This window comes from Palaemon carinicauda, chromosome 16, assembly GCF_036898095.1.
Source record: "Palaemon carinicauda isolate YSFRI2023 chromosome 16, ASM3689809v2, whole genome shotgun sequence".
Lineage (NCBI taxonomy): Eukaryota > Metazoa > Arthropoda > Malacostraca > Decapoda > Palaemonidae > Palaemon > Palaemon carinicauda.
The window spans coordinates 42450184-42463222 of NC_090740.1; the positions used below are offsets into that span (position 1 = coordinate 42450184).

Below are 13039 nucleotides of genomic sequence, written 5' to 3' on the forward strand. Positions count from 1 at the left end.
TTAATGAACACCCTGTGCCCAGGTCAAGCTGTAAAGCTCTGGATGTCCTGAAATTGCACATTAGCACTGAATTCTAGTGAAGAAGCAATTTTTCTCAAATTGGGTTTTAGGGGTAGAAACAGGAACAGGTTTTTTTTTTATAAGGGTGTTATTAAGATATGGATAGCCTCTGCAGGAAGGTACTTGTTGGTTTGGGTATTTTGAAATGAACTACCTTCTGAAGGTGTGGATCTCTGTAAATATAGTTGTAAGGTAGACACCAGATAAGTTATCTCCCAACAACAGAGTAAATGTGAAGCGGACACAGTCCTTGAGGCTTTAAATTTTTAGCTAAAAATAGGAGGCCCAGCATAAGGATTATGGTGATGACCTCTTGGTCTCCCTGAAAGGCTGCAATTTCACTGATAATTGCTCTTGATGCTAAAGATATTAGAATACCTGTTTTGTTTTTTTCAATAGTTCTTTAATGAAGATGAAGGGAATTATTTACCTTGCCAAAACTCAAGCACCCTAACCAGAGTTCAAAATACAGTTGGTATTGTTGAAATGGTTCATCCAAAGCAAAAGACCGAGTAATCATATGAAACACATCCAACTTAAATCCATGGCAAAAGCATCCTTGAGAGGTTCTGTTAATACCTATTTATATGACCAAATTGTTGATGGCTGAAACTTACGAGCTTCAAAAAGGAATCCAAGAATTCCAGGGTGAAAACCTCTTGCAGCTTATTAATTAAGTTGTGTTATGGGCAGAGAAAGCCCTATGATAAATAAGGAAGAGAAAATCCGAGTGTGAAGATTGCGAGTTAGAAAGGAGGAAGTGAAGGTAATCAGACTCCTTACTATCTGATACAACTTGGCAGTCCAAAATAGGTATAATCTTTTCTCTCAGACACTGAAGTATTTGATGTCATGTGCTGTCTGGCCACAATAGAGGTATTAGCACAGCTGTCCTTGAAAAATCCTGAAGGATATTCAAAGCCTTCAAAATCATCAGAGGAAACATAGATTTAAGAACATTTGTTCAATTCAGATTCAGAGCATCTCTTACCACTTCCTAAGAACCTACATTTGAGGCTACGTATAGTGGAAGCTTGTGGTTCTCCTTTGTTGCAAAATGGTGTATTGGAGATTGGAAGTACCTGTAATCTCCTGAAAAGAGCTCTATTCCAAGGTCCATTCCATATGCAAGACTGTCTAGATAGAGCACCCATCATTATTTTGAGAGATATGGACATGGAATGGTGAGAGGAATACATTTCTCTCCTGAGGAAACTTCACTATGGCAAGAGTCTCTACGTTAAATATCTCAAGCAGGATGCTCCCCTTCTGAGGCAACCAACAGCTACCTGGTTGCCTATTAAAGGGATTTTGACGAAGGAAAAATCTATTTCTGGGCGAGAGACCTGTGCAGCCCAGTGAAATGCTCCTTTAGCATCATTTCTAAGGTATATAACTGCTAAATATTACCAGAGAAAAAAATTGCATAGGAATGCCAGGTATGAACCCAGCTCGCTCACCTGAAAGGTGTCGGTATATTATAACAAGGGTGTGAAAATCACTAGCAGAGGTCTCGTACCAATTAGATATCTCCTCGACAAATATCCCCGAAACCAAGTCCACTACTGACCGTCACTACCAACACGTCCACCCACGCCAATGACGTCATTCCTCATAGCACCCAAGTTTGGGTCCATCAGGGAGGGAGAGCAGAGGGTGGGTTCACTGGGCGGCACAGGTCTCTCGACCAGAAATAGATTTTTCCTTCGTCAAAATCCCTTTTCTGGGCTCGATCTGTGCCGCCCAGTGAAGTAGTACCAGAGAAATGGTCCCAAACTTGGAACAAAACATACCAAAAACATGATTTAATACAAGGTAAATTTAAATTACAAGGTATTCGAGATGAATGAAAATTCTCCTTACGTAACAATATAAAGGCAAGGTGAGTATAAAAACATGGAATGCAAAACTGAATGTATAATCCTAGGTTATAAAGGAGGAAAAACACATCAAAATAAGGTCCCAACTAAGGGGACACCAGGACAAGTTCAAAACAAAGATTACTGTAAGGATAAGAATTATTAACAATCTCGAGTGAATATGAAGTGATCATGGACAAAAATTATAAATGTTGAGGACTGTACATAAGGATGCAACTGAAGGGTGCAATCCAAAAAGATAAATCAAACCACTGTAGGGACAATAAGCGAGGCAGGTAAGAGGAGGAAAAAAGGGTAAAGCAAGACCCTGTGATTAAGATTCATGATGATCAGGAGGAACCACATTCCCTGCTGCCACTGTGGCAAATTTTAGGGCTTCTAAAGGTTTTAAATAGTGGCGTTTGAAAACTGTTGGGGACTTCCAGCCTGTATATTTCGTGAGGTCATCAAATTTCATATGATGGAAATAATTTATAGAAGTAGCTACAGCTCGAATATCATGGACATGTGGGAATGATTCTGGGTTATCCTGTTTAATGAAGTACAGAATCTGTTGTCTGATCCCTTTAAGGGTGATGGTTCCTCCGTTCTCTCTAATAAATAAGGGCCCCGAGGACTTCGTGGAAGTTCTATTTAGGTAGGCTTTCAAAGTCATAACTGGGCATAAGGATGGATCTTGCGGTAGGGGGACCATCTATTCTGGGGGTCCTCATTCTTTGCTAGGAATGTTTTGTAAGGGGAGAGAAGAACCTCTCCTGACGAGAGAAATTCAATATGACCTGGATTTCTAGACAAGGCTGAAAGTTCCGAAATTCTGGCGCCAGAGGCTAGGCTCATTAGGAATAGGGTTTTCCGTAATAATGGGATATAAGCACATGATTCATTAAGTGTCAGTAGCTAATCTGAGAACATCATTCAGAAACCAGGAAACTGCGCTAGGACGAGTTGATGGTTTCAATCTGGCACAAGCTTTAGGAATGGAAGAGAGGTATGAATCCGTAAGGTCAATATTGAATCCAATTTGAAAAATCTTTTTCAAGGCCGATTTAATGGTAGTAATAGTGCTAGCTGCTAGGCCAGATTCAAATAGAGTCCTAAAAAAGGTTACTTAGGTTCATAGTCATCCTCTCAACCTTTGAGTCCTTCAAGAACTTGGCGAGTTTCTTAACAGCCGAGTCATATTGTCGAAGGGTGGATTCCCTTTTATCTGATTCCAAAAATAAAGTATTTTGAGGGTCAATATCTGCGCCTCTTTGGGCCACGAATTTCATAAAGTCCATAAAGTTAGGGCACTCCGAGCCTTTGAGGAAGCGAACACAGTGCAAGTTTGTACTGTCTGTGTTAGTATTGGATTGGGGATCTGTCGGGGACGGAGACCCAGTTCCACCAGAAGGGGGAACCAGATGCTTTTGGGCCAGTTGGGGGCTACTAGAGCCACTTGCCCTTTGAAACTTCTGAGCTTGTCCAACACTTTCATCAACAGGTTGATTGGTGGAAATAGATAAATCCTCTCCCGTGTTCCAATCCAGTGACATTGCGTCTGTGGTTAGGCTACGGGGTCCAGGTTGGGGGCTACGTACCACTCTAGTTTGTGGTTGGACTCTGTCGCAAACAGGTCCACCTGGAGGCCCGGAACCTGGGATAGAATCCACTTGAATGACTTGAGGTCCAGGGACCATTCCGACTCTAGCGGGGTTGTCCTGGACAGAGCGTCCGCCACCACATTGTGTACTCCCGCCAGATGGACTGCTGACAGATGCCACTTGTTGGATGTTGCCATGGAGAAAATGGCTATCATCACATGGTTTATGTGTCCCGATTTGGAGCCTCCTCTGTTTATGCAGCGAACTATGACTTCGCTGTCTATAACCAATCTGATGTGTTGGTTTCGGGCTGGGACCAAGCGATTCAGAGTGAGGAACACTGCCATGGCTTCTAAGACGTTTATGTGAAGTTGGCGGAACATTGGTGACCAAAGGCCTTGGGTTTTCTTGAACTGGGAGTATCCCCCCCAGCCTGTTAAGGAGGCGTGTGTGTGAATGACCAGCTTTGGAGGTGGATATTGCAGAGGGACGGATTTTGCCAGATTTTTTACCAATGTCCATGGTCGGAGCCTTTTCTTTAGGATTGGAGGGAGACGAGCTCTTTTGTCTTGATACCTCTTGTTTGCCCTGGAACGCCAAATCCGGTTTATATCTTTCAACCTGGCCTTCAGTAATATGTCTGTTACTGAGGCAAACTGGAGGGCACCCAGAATCCTCTCTTGGTTTCTCCTGGACGTCAATTTGTCCTTGAGGAAATGCTTCGTGTTTTTTGCTATTTCTCTTCTTTTGGCCGATGGGAGGCATAGGGTGTGGGAATTTAGGTCCCATTGTAACCCTAGCCATTGGAATGTCGACTTCGGGACTAGGCGAGATTTCGCGAAATTGATCTGGAACCCCAAGTGTTGAAGGAATGATATGACCTTGCTTGTTGCCGTCAGGCAGTTCTCGACGTTGTTCGACCAAACGAGCCAGTCGTCTAGGTACGCTACTACCTGAATTCCTTGGGTTCTCAATTCTTGGATTACCGTTTGCCAGTTTGGTGAATATTCTGGGTGCTATATTTAGTCCGAACGGCATTACTTTGAAGGTGTATGCTTGTTTGTCTAGCTTGAAGCTGAGGTACGGACGAAAGTGCCTTGCTATCGGAACATGATAGTAGGCATTGGTAAGATCGATAGAGGGGGTGACGGCCCCACGGGGAAGTAAGGTCCGCACCTGAGAGACAGTTAGCATGTGAAACTTGTCGCATTGAATGTAAGAGTTCAGATGGGACAGGTCTAGGAATACTCTTCTTTTTTCTGAGTCTTTCTTTGGCACGCTGAACAAGCGACCTTGAAATTTCAAGTGATGTGCTTTTCTGATTGCATTCTTTTGAAGCAGATCGTCTGCGTACAAGGCTAACTCTTCTGTTGGGTGTTGGTAAAAACTGGTTGGTGGAGGGGGCCAACTGCTGAAAGTCCAATTCTTCCGGAAGATGTAGAGTCTTCCCCCTACCTGAGATGTTTCAATAATTCGTGGAGAATTTACCTCCTCGGCCTCGGGGGGCGATTCTTCCACTACCTCTGTTACGAAAGGTACCTCTCGCGCCAGAGCCTCTGGTACGCTGGTACCCTTGAGAGGCACCCTGAGTCTCAAAGGTAGGGTTGAAGACCTGGGAAGCAAAGGTAGGGGGGGTTGCTATCTGGGCTTGAGGGACCAACACGTACTGTTGTTGGGGTTGGGCCTTTGAAGTGGAAGGGAGATTTCCTTGAGCCAGCGGGACCGTTTGAACCACCTGCTGTGGCTGCCGGTTTTGATTAGAGGGGAATGGCCTTAGTCTCTTCCTGCCGCGAGATTGGGGAGCGGCAGGTTCGAACTTAACTTTTAGGAACTACAGTGAACCCTCGCTACTTCGCGGTTCGACCATCGCGGATTCACCACTTCGCGGGTTTTTTCCATAACCCATATATATATACATATCGCGGATTTTCCAGAAATTTCGAAAATACCGCGATATCTGAAGACCCCAAATACGATATTTCGTTACCTGTAATTCTATTAATACTGTAATTAGTAATATCTGCTCTTACTGATTGTTCATTGCATTACATATGACATATAATTAAGCACAGAAAGAAATAAAACACGAAAAGAGAATGTGATCATACGATAATTCAGTTCTGTATACAGTACGTAGTAAAATTAAATCGAACATGAAACGCAAATCAGATGCAGTCATACCATATTAGAATGGTGTAAGGCTGCTGTTGGCTACTACTGTACTACAAATGTAATGGATGTGCTTCTTTTCCATGAATCTTTTGTATGTATACGTACGTAGTACTGCATCCAATAATATTCTTTGTTGCAAAAATCACATTTCGAATAAGCGTACGAGAGAGAGAGAGAGAGAGAGAGAGAGAGAGAGACACACATCCTACAACAAAAGCGTAAAATAGCGTACGTAAAGCTATTATTATTATTATTATTATTATTGTTGTTGTTATTAAAATTATTATTGTTATTATTATTATTATTATTATCATTATTATTATTATTATTACAGTATCATTATTTATTATTATTATTACAGTATTATTATTACTGTACAGTATACTGTATGCAGGGTATCTTGTACTTTGAATTGGTAACCTACGTAGCATATAAGACGGGTTGTGATTGGTTCAAACGCTGATAGATGACGAATCAGAACCCAAGTTTTGTAATCTAGCCTATGATTGGTGTTTTGACCGCTTCTCCAACCCGCAGCATCTCTTTCCGCGGTCACTTTTTCTCCCGTCGTATCGCTGTGTAGACGTTGTTAAGTTTGTGAACTTTAATCTGTGCTGTGCGCAACTGTTAAGTTGAACTTTTTGTTGAACTTTCTGTTAAATCCTACTGTACAATGGCTCCCAAGCGTTCTGCTTCTACTAAGGCTGGTAGTGAGCCTAAACGCCACCGTAGGATGATGACGATTGCTGAGAAGGTGACGCTTCTCGATATGTTAAAAGACGGTAGAAGTTTTGCGTCCGCAGCCCGCCACTTTGAATCTGTGAATCCACCGTTCGCTATATCAAGAAGGACGAGGCGAACATTAGAAAGACGGCTGCAATCACCTTTAGCAGATCAGCGAAGCGAGTCGTTACCACGCGCAATAAAACGATCGTACGCATGGAAGGTGCTTTAGCTGTGTGGATTGCCGACTGCCGGAAGAAGAACATAGCCTTGGATACGAACACCATCCGAACAAAGGCTTTGAGCTTGTATGAGAATTTTGCGGCAAAGGAACCTCAAGACGACGATGGCGACCATGCTGAAGAAGATGATGATGCAGATGAACCTCAACCAGGGACATCCACTGATTCCCAGCGTCAGAAACGTTTTTCCGCCAGCAAAGGATGGTTCGTGAAGTTTCAGAAACGCTTCGCCCTGAAAAGCGTTTCCCTGCATGGCGAAGCTGCTTTGGCTGACACTGCCGCTGCTGAAACTTACGTGAACCAGACGTTCAAGAATATTATCGCCGAAGGTGGATACAAGCCGGAACAAGTCTTTAATATGGATGAGACCGGCTTGTTTTGGAAGAGAATGCCGTCGCGAACTTTCCTGTTCAAAGAAGAAGCCAAAGCCTCTGGCTTTAAAGCATTCAAGGATCGCGTTACCCTCGTGATGTGTGGCAATGCTGCTGGATTTTTGCTAAAGCCGGGGCTTATTTATAAGTCGAAAAATCCTCGCGCTTTGAAAAATAAAAATAAGAATCTCCTTCCCGTGTACTGGATGCATAATCCAAAAGCATGGATTACGAAGATGCTGACCTCCAACTGGTTCCACCAGTGTTTCATCCCGCAAGTCAGCAAATATCTCGTAGAGAAGGGCTTGCCATTCAAGATCCTTCTCCTTATGGATAACGCTGGTGGAAACGCAACTGATCTGTCGCATGAGGGCATTCAGGTTGAGTTCCTGCCACCCAACACCACGTCATTAATTCAACCGATGGACCAGGGGGTTATCAGGGCGTTCAAGGCCCTCTACACGAAGAATACCTTGGCGGACCTCGTTGCGTGTGTGGATGCTGCCCAAGATGATGAGGATGAAGATTTTAACTTGAAGGCGTACTGGCGGCAGTACACCATAGCCACGTGCCTGAAGAATATTCAGAAGGCACTGCAAGAGATGAAACCTGCAACCGTGAATGCGAGCTGGAAGAAGTTGTGGCCCCAGATTGTTTACGACGACGAGGGATTTACACCTGCTGAGATTCAACACTCTGCAATACGGAAATCTGTGCAGTTGGCTGCGATAATTGGAGGTGACGGGTTTGGCGACATGACGACTGAAGACGTCGACGAGTTGTTGGACTGCCATTCCCAGCCGCTAACTGACGCAGACCTAGAAGACCTGACGAAATTGGCAAGTGAAGAAGAGAGTGAAACGCAGGAAGAGACCCAAGAAAATGTCGAAGAAACGGGCTTAACATTAGAACGGCTTGCCAAGGCCTGCTACCATGCGAAGGAGTTGAAAGAAATGTTGCAAGAGTGGGACGAGGATATGGTTCGGTCTATGCAATTCTCCAACAAGGTCGATGACATCATGACTCCCTACAGGATGCTCTTAGAGCGAAAAAAGAAGCAGCGGCAGCAACTTCCGATCACAATGTTCTTCCAGCCTCGCAAAAAAGAGCCAGTTCCTCCTGCTAGTACGCCTTCGGAAGAAATTGAAGAAGTTTCCCAGGAAGAAGTTAAAGAGGTGTCCCAGGAAAAGACACCTCCGTCTGAAGAGACGTAAAATACTATTATTGGCTGCACAGTAGAAGACATCATCAGCTTCATCATCATCATTTCTACTGTGCAGCAAATTCATCGCCATCATCATTCAAGTTTTTCTTCAACTTCTTTCGTGGTGATTACAGTAACAATCTTTATTTTTTACTTTAATATTCTAACATTTTAATATTTGTGCCTGTTTTAGTTTAGTACTGTATGCATTAAGTTAAAGGGAAGGTTTTAAAAGTCTAAAGAGGATACATGTTGTAACCTATCATATTTTTTTTGTTTAAAATTTACATTTACGTACGTAAAACAATCTCTCTCTCTCTCTCTCTCTCTCTCTCTCTCTCTCTCTCTCTCTCTCTCTCTCTCTCTCTCTCTCTCTCTCTCTCTCTCGTAAATTGTTTTCCTGCTTTGCTACGTACAGTATGTACTGTGTGATTTTATATAGATACGGTAAATAATATTTGTAATAACATATTTTGTAAATGCTTTTACTGTAAATATCATTATTTATCACTTTCATCATGCGCGTTAAATGCCTTCTTTGTTCTGAGCGTGGTTGTTTACTGAGCGTACTTTATGACGCCGTCGTTTCAGGCGGCGTCATAAAGAAAAACATTTCATTTGGAAGTCCTAAGAAAAATTAAGTAAAACATTGGTAATAACAAAATCAACATACTGTATAATCAATATAATCGATGCAAAAACTAACCTATACATATATGTGTACACTAAATGAGTTTGTTTCTTCATTATGATCAGAGATAAACGTAAACAAAACATTGGTTGCCATTTTTTATCGTGCTTTTTAGCGTGTTTAGGAAACGCATGATATAAAATCGCCTTTAATATTTGTGCCTGTTTTAGTTTAGGGTACTGTAGCACCTGCATTAAGTGTTCTGTACATTAAAGGGTAGTTTGTTAACAGTACTACGTACAAGGGAAGGTTTTAAAAGTCTAAATATACATATTAAATAAATACGTAAATATGGTGTTACTACTTCGCGGATTTTCACCTATCGCGGCCGGGTCTGGAACCTATCTACCGCGATAAATGAGGGTTCACTGTAAACCCCATGAAACCTTAAGGCTCTGGTTGACCCTAGCCGCTTCACTGAGGACACTATTAACCAGATCTTCGGGAAATAGGTCCGTACCCCAAACTGGGGCCTTATTGAGCTTGTTGGGCTCATGCCTGATGGTGGCTTCAGCTAAGATGTGCTTGTGGCAGCGGCGCCTAGCTGTCAGGAAGTCGTAAGCATCCGACAAGGTGTGGAGCAGCGACTTCGTTAAAACTTAGAAGAGGGGTTCCTCTTCATACAGGAAGGAGGTCAATTCTGCCATAGTCGCCGAGTTGATAGAGCGACTCAGGCGCATACGAGCCTCATACTCGAGGCGAATCAGGGAATCCGGGAGCTTTGGAAGTCTCTCACTAAATTGAGTGGAGGCACAATCAGGGCTCAGTTTTTCCTCAGTAAATGTCGCCGGGGCATTAGACCAGCACTCATGGTCCCCCGGGAAAACAAGGGAAGTCATGTCTGTCTCCCACAACTGCGGTAATTGCTTGTCTTTGTTTACGGCCTGCTGAGCAAGGTCCATAATCTTAGTGACACACGGCGTAGGGGTGCGCTCGTCTGCCACAAACATGGTATATGAGCTCTTAAAGGGAGTGAGCATCGTATTGACACACTCCAGATCATTCAGGGTCCGAACCCAAGTGGATTGAGCCTGCTCTTTAGGGTAGATCACTGTCTCCCTAGGAACTTTGTCTAGTCGGACCAGAGCCTCCTCGGTTAGGCGGGCGAAACCAGGGAAAAGAAACTGCAGACCCAGCGGGTAGAACTCAAAGTCTTCCACCGGCCGGGTGCCAAAACCCTCGATGGTCAACATCCCATCCTTAAAGGGAGCATGAATGGCCAACTTCCACGGATTGTTCTTGACAAATTCCGGGAGTTTCGAGGCATCCGGGATAGCATACTGCTGTTGCTGGGCCAGACCGGAGCGCATGAGACCCTCGACGAGAGACTCTTGAGGGTGTTAACCAGGGAACCAAGACGTTCCAAGGTGTCGGAAAAGGCCGAAACGTCGAAGGAAGGCGGCGGGGCGCTTACCGCCGCCTGCGTAGGTTGCGAGCCGGGTATCACTCTCGACTCCGGGGCGGGAGGAGCATGTGCGAATGGGACAGCGGGGACCTTAGAAGACGAAACTCGAGAGGACGAAGTCCTAGGGGTTTTGGGCGGTTTCGTCGGATTGGAAGACCTGTGGGTTTTAGTTAGAGGTTTGCGGGAAGGTTTAACCTTGGGCAACACGGAAGGGTTGCTGACATCAGTGGGATGTCGTCCTGAAAACCCCGGAAAGGAAGAAGTGGAAGATGTAGAGAAAGTCGGGCTAAGGACAGGATTCTTAGACCGAGACCCACTTGCCTCACTTACTGTCCTACCTGGGTCTGGCTCGTCCAAAGCCATGGGCTCGATGTCCAGATTCATAGCTGCGACGTCGCTGGTAATAGATTCTCCCGGAGCACCGGGGTCCTCGGAGAGAAGTTGTTCAGTGATCCTGGCGATGATAGGGTCCGCAACCTCCTTAGGAACCGCAGCTGAATGTTTAGCGTTGGGATAAAGAAGGGTGCACATCTCTTCGGAGAGAACGTAGGGGTGCCGGGCCTTGACATTGCGGGTGAACCCGCCGACCCAGACCTTGAGTCGCCAAAGCCAAAGACTTGGAAGACTGTGAACTCTGAAAGAGAATGTACCGTTACTAATGAAGGGGAGGGAGAGAACACCGAGAAGGTGAATATACCGAACACATGCGTCGTCGGAGCCTCCTATGACTAATTTTAATTAGAATTCAACAGGATAGCAGGTAAATCCCGAGATTAAACCTAAGTCAAAACTATAGCGTATAACGGTAGGAACACTTACTGAGTCCGAAGTGAGTATGGAGACAAGGTCGTAGCAGACCACACAGTTGTCGGGGTGCCAAACTATTAAATCACCGACGTGGACCGCACAATGGGCGTGGGATCTGCACACATCATGGCCGCATGCTTGTTGCAGAACGGCAGCACAGGCTGTCATATACAGCGAACAACCTGTAATATAAAGGATACATAAGTATCGCAAGTAAACCAGTATCCTAAGGGGATCCCGGGTGTGCCGGAACTAAAAGTAAACGATAAGTAACGTTGGCAATAGGATACTATATGAGGTCCTCCCGGCAGGGCCGGGGAAAACTGCATAAAAAAATTAAATTAATTTAAATTGAGAGTATAAATTAACGTTAACGATAAGGGAATTCCGTGTTAGTGAGATCATTCTGGGTAAAAAAGGTAAGGGAGATATCATCCCTTAGGCATCAGAGTGTGTACACGTAGAAATGTAAGGTTAACATAACATGCTTCCGTTGGCTCCGGGGAGACAACTGAGGAAGGGAGACGGGCACCTTGACCTACTGGGGTAGGGGGGGGTGACTCCCTACTAATTGCAGGAACCTTAGATCTAATAAAACACTCGATAAAACCGTGCACATATCCCGCATGGGGAATAAACGGAGAGCTCACAACCAAAGGAACAACCAAAACCCCCCGATCTCCTGATGGCCAATCGAAGAGGGCGGGGAATCCGGCTGCGGCGAAAGGAAGTGAGCAACTCGAAAAGGTGACGGCTGTTTTCAGCTCTGGTAAGGCAAGGAGTCAGGCGATATCCTGGGGAGGGGGGGGGGGGGTCGGGCGTAAGGACGAGAGGACTCTGCCGAGAACCCGAACAGCTGACTCCCAGGTCTTGAAGAGACGGCAGGTATCCCCAGGGGGGATGAGGAGTATGAGGTGGCATACTCAAGATCAGGTAGTGGGAGGAGCCAAAGAGAAGCAGCAGGTGGAACACGAGGCGATCGCGAGAGGCCGAGCGAGGACAGGAGTACCAACCTGTCCGACCAGGATCGCGAGATACTAACAGAACGAATGATCACAAAACGGAATAAAATATAACTAGGTTAAGGCATGCAAGATAAGCTGATAAAATAATAACAATGAGAGAGAGGGACACAAGAAAAGGCAGGGAAAACAAAATAAACGGAAGGGCGAGCCCGTCAGCACGGGTAAGAACTGAGCTGGACAGGGGGCCCAACATGACACCAATTGGGTACGAAGCCGAACGGTAAACTAAAATACGTTAAAACACTGCCGATCGAGAGTCCCCCTCGAGAAAACACGACTAAACTCTTAAAAATAACAGCGATTCCATAGAATCGCGAGAAAGAGTAAACTAATCCTAAAATACCAGCATAAGGCGTCTTCACAGTACTAGCCGAGAAGGACGCCGCCATTACCTAACAAGGCATGGGATAACCATAGCGATAACAATAACAGTAATAATAATCGCTCAAGCATCGGTAATAGCACAAAGGTTCAAAACGAATAACAATTAGTATGGGAGACCAAATGTAAATCGTTAAGAACGAGCCAGGAGGTAGCAAGAATCAAAATGGCTACCGCGTCGCGGGGCCGTAAACAATAGCAAAACAAAAAAACATGAATAACACTAAAAGTAAGGGTAATGCTACCTCCGAAAGCTCAGAAAACATAAATCTGGTACTTAACTTTGATGAGGAAACTTGAGAGTCCGACATCATGAACAGAAAAGGGCGCTAATATCCCGAAAGCACAAGCGAAAAAATCACAGCAACAAAGCGAGTGAGATGCTAAATGAGGAGTGACGTCATTGGCGTGGGTGGACGTGTTGGTAGCGACGGTCAGTAGTGGACTTGGAACGGCCCCTCTTGGTTTCGGGGATATTTGTCGTGGAGATATCTA

The 13039-nt window shown here is 44.8% G+C and overlaps 1 protein-coding gene across 3 annotated transcripts in view; it reads left to right on the plus strand.

Annotated features, from left to right (window-relative positions):
* Nucleotides 1-13039, plus strand: part of LOC137655734 (integumentary mucin A.1-like) — a 200406-nt gene that overhangs the window by 80702 nt on the left and 106665 nt on the right. The gene's annotated exons all lie outside the window — the stretch shown is intronic.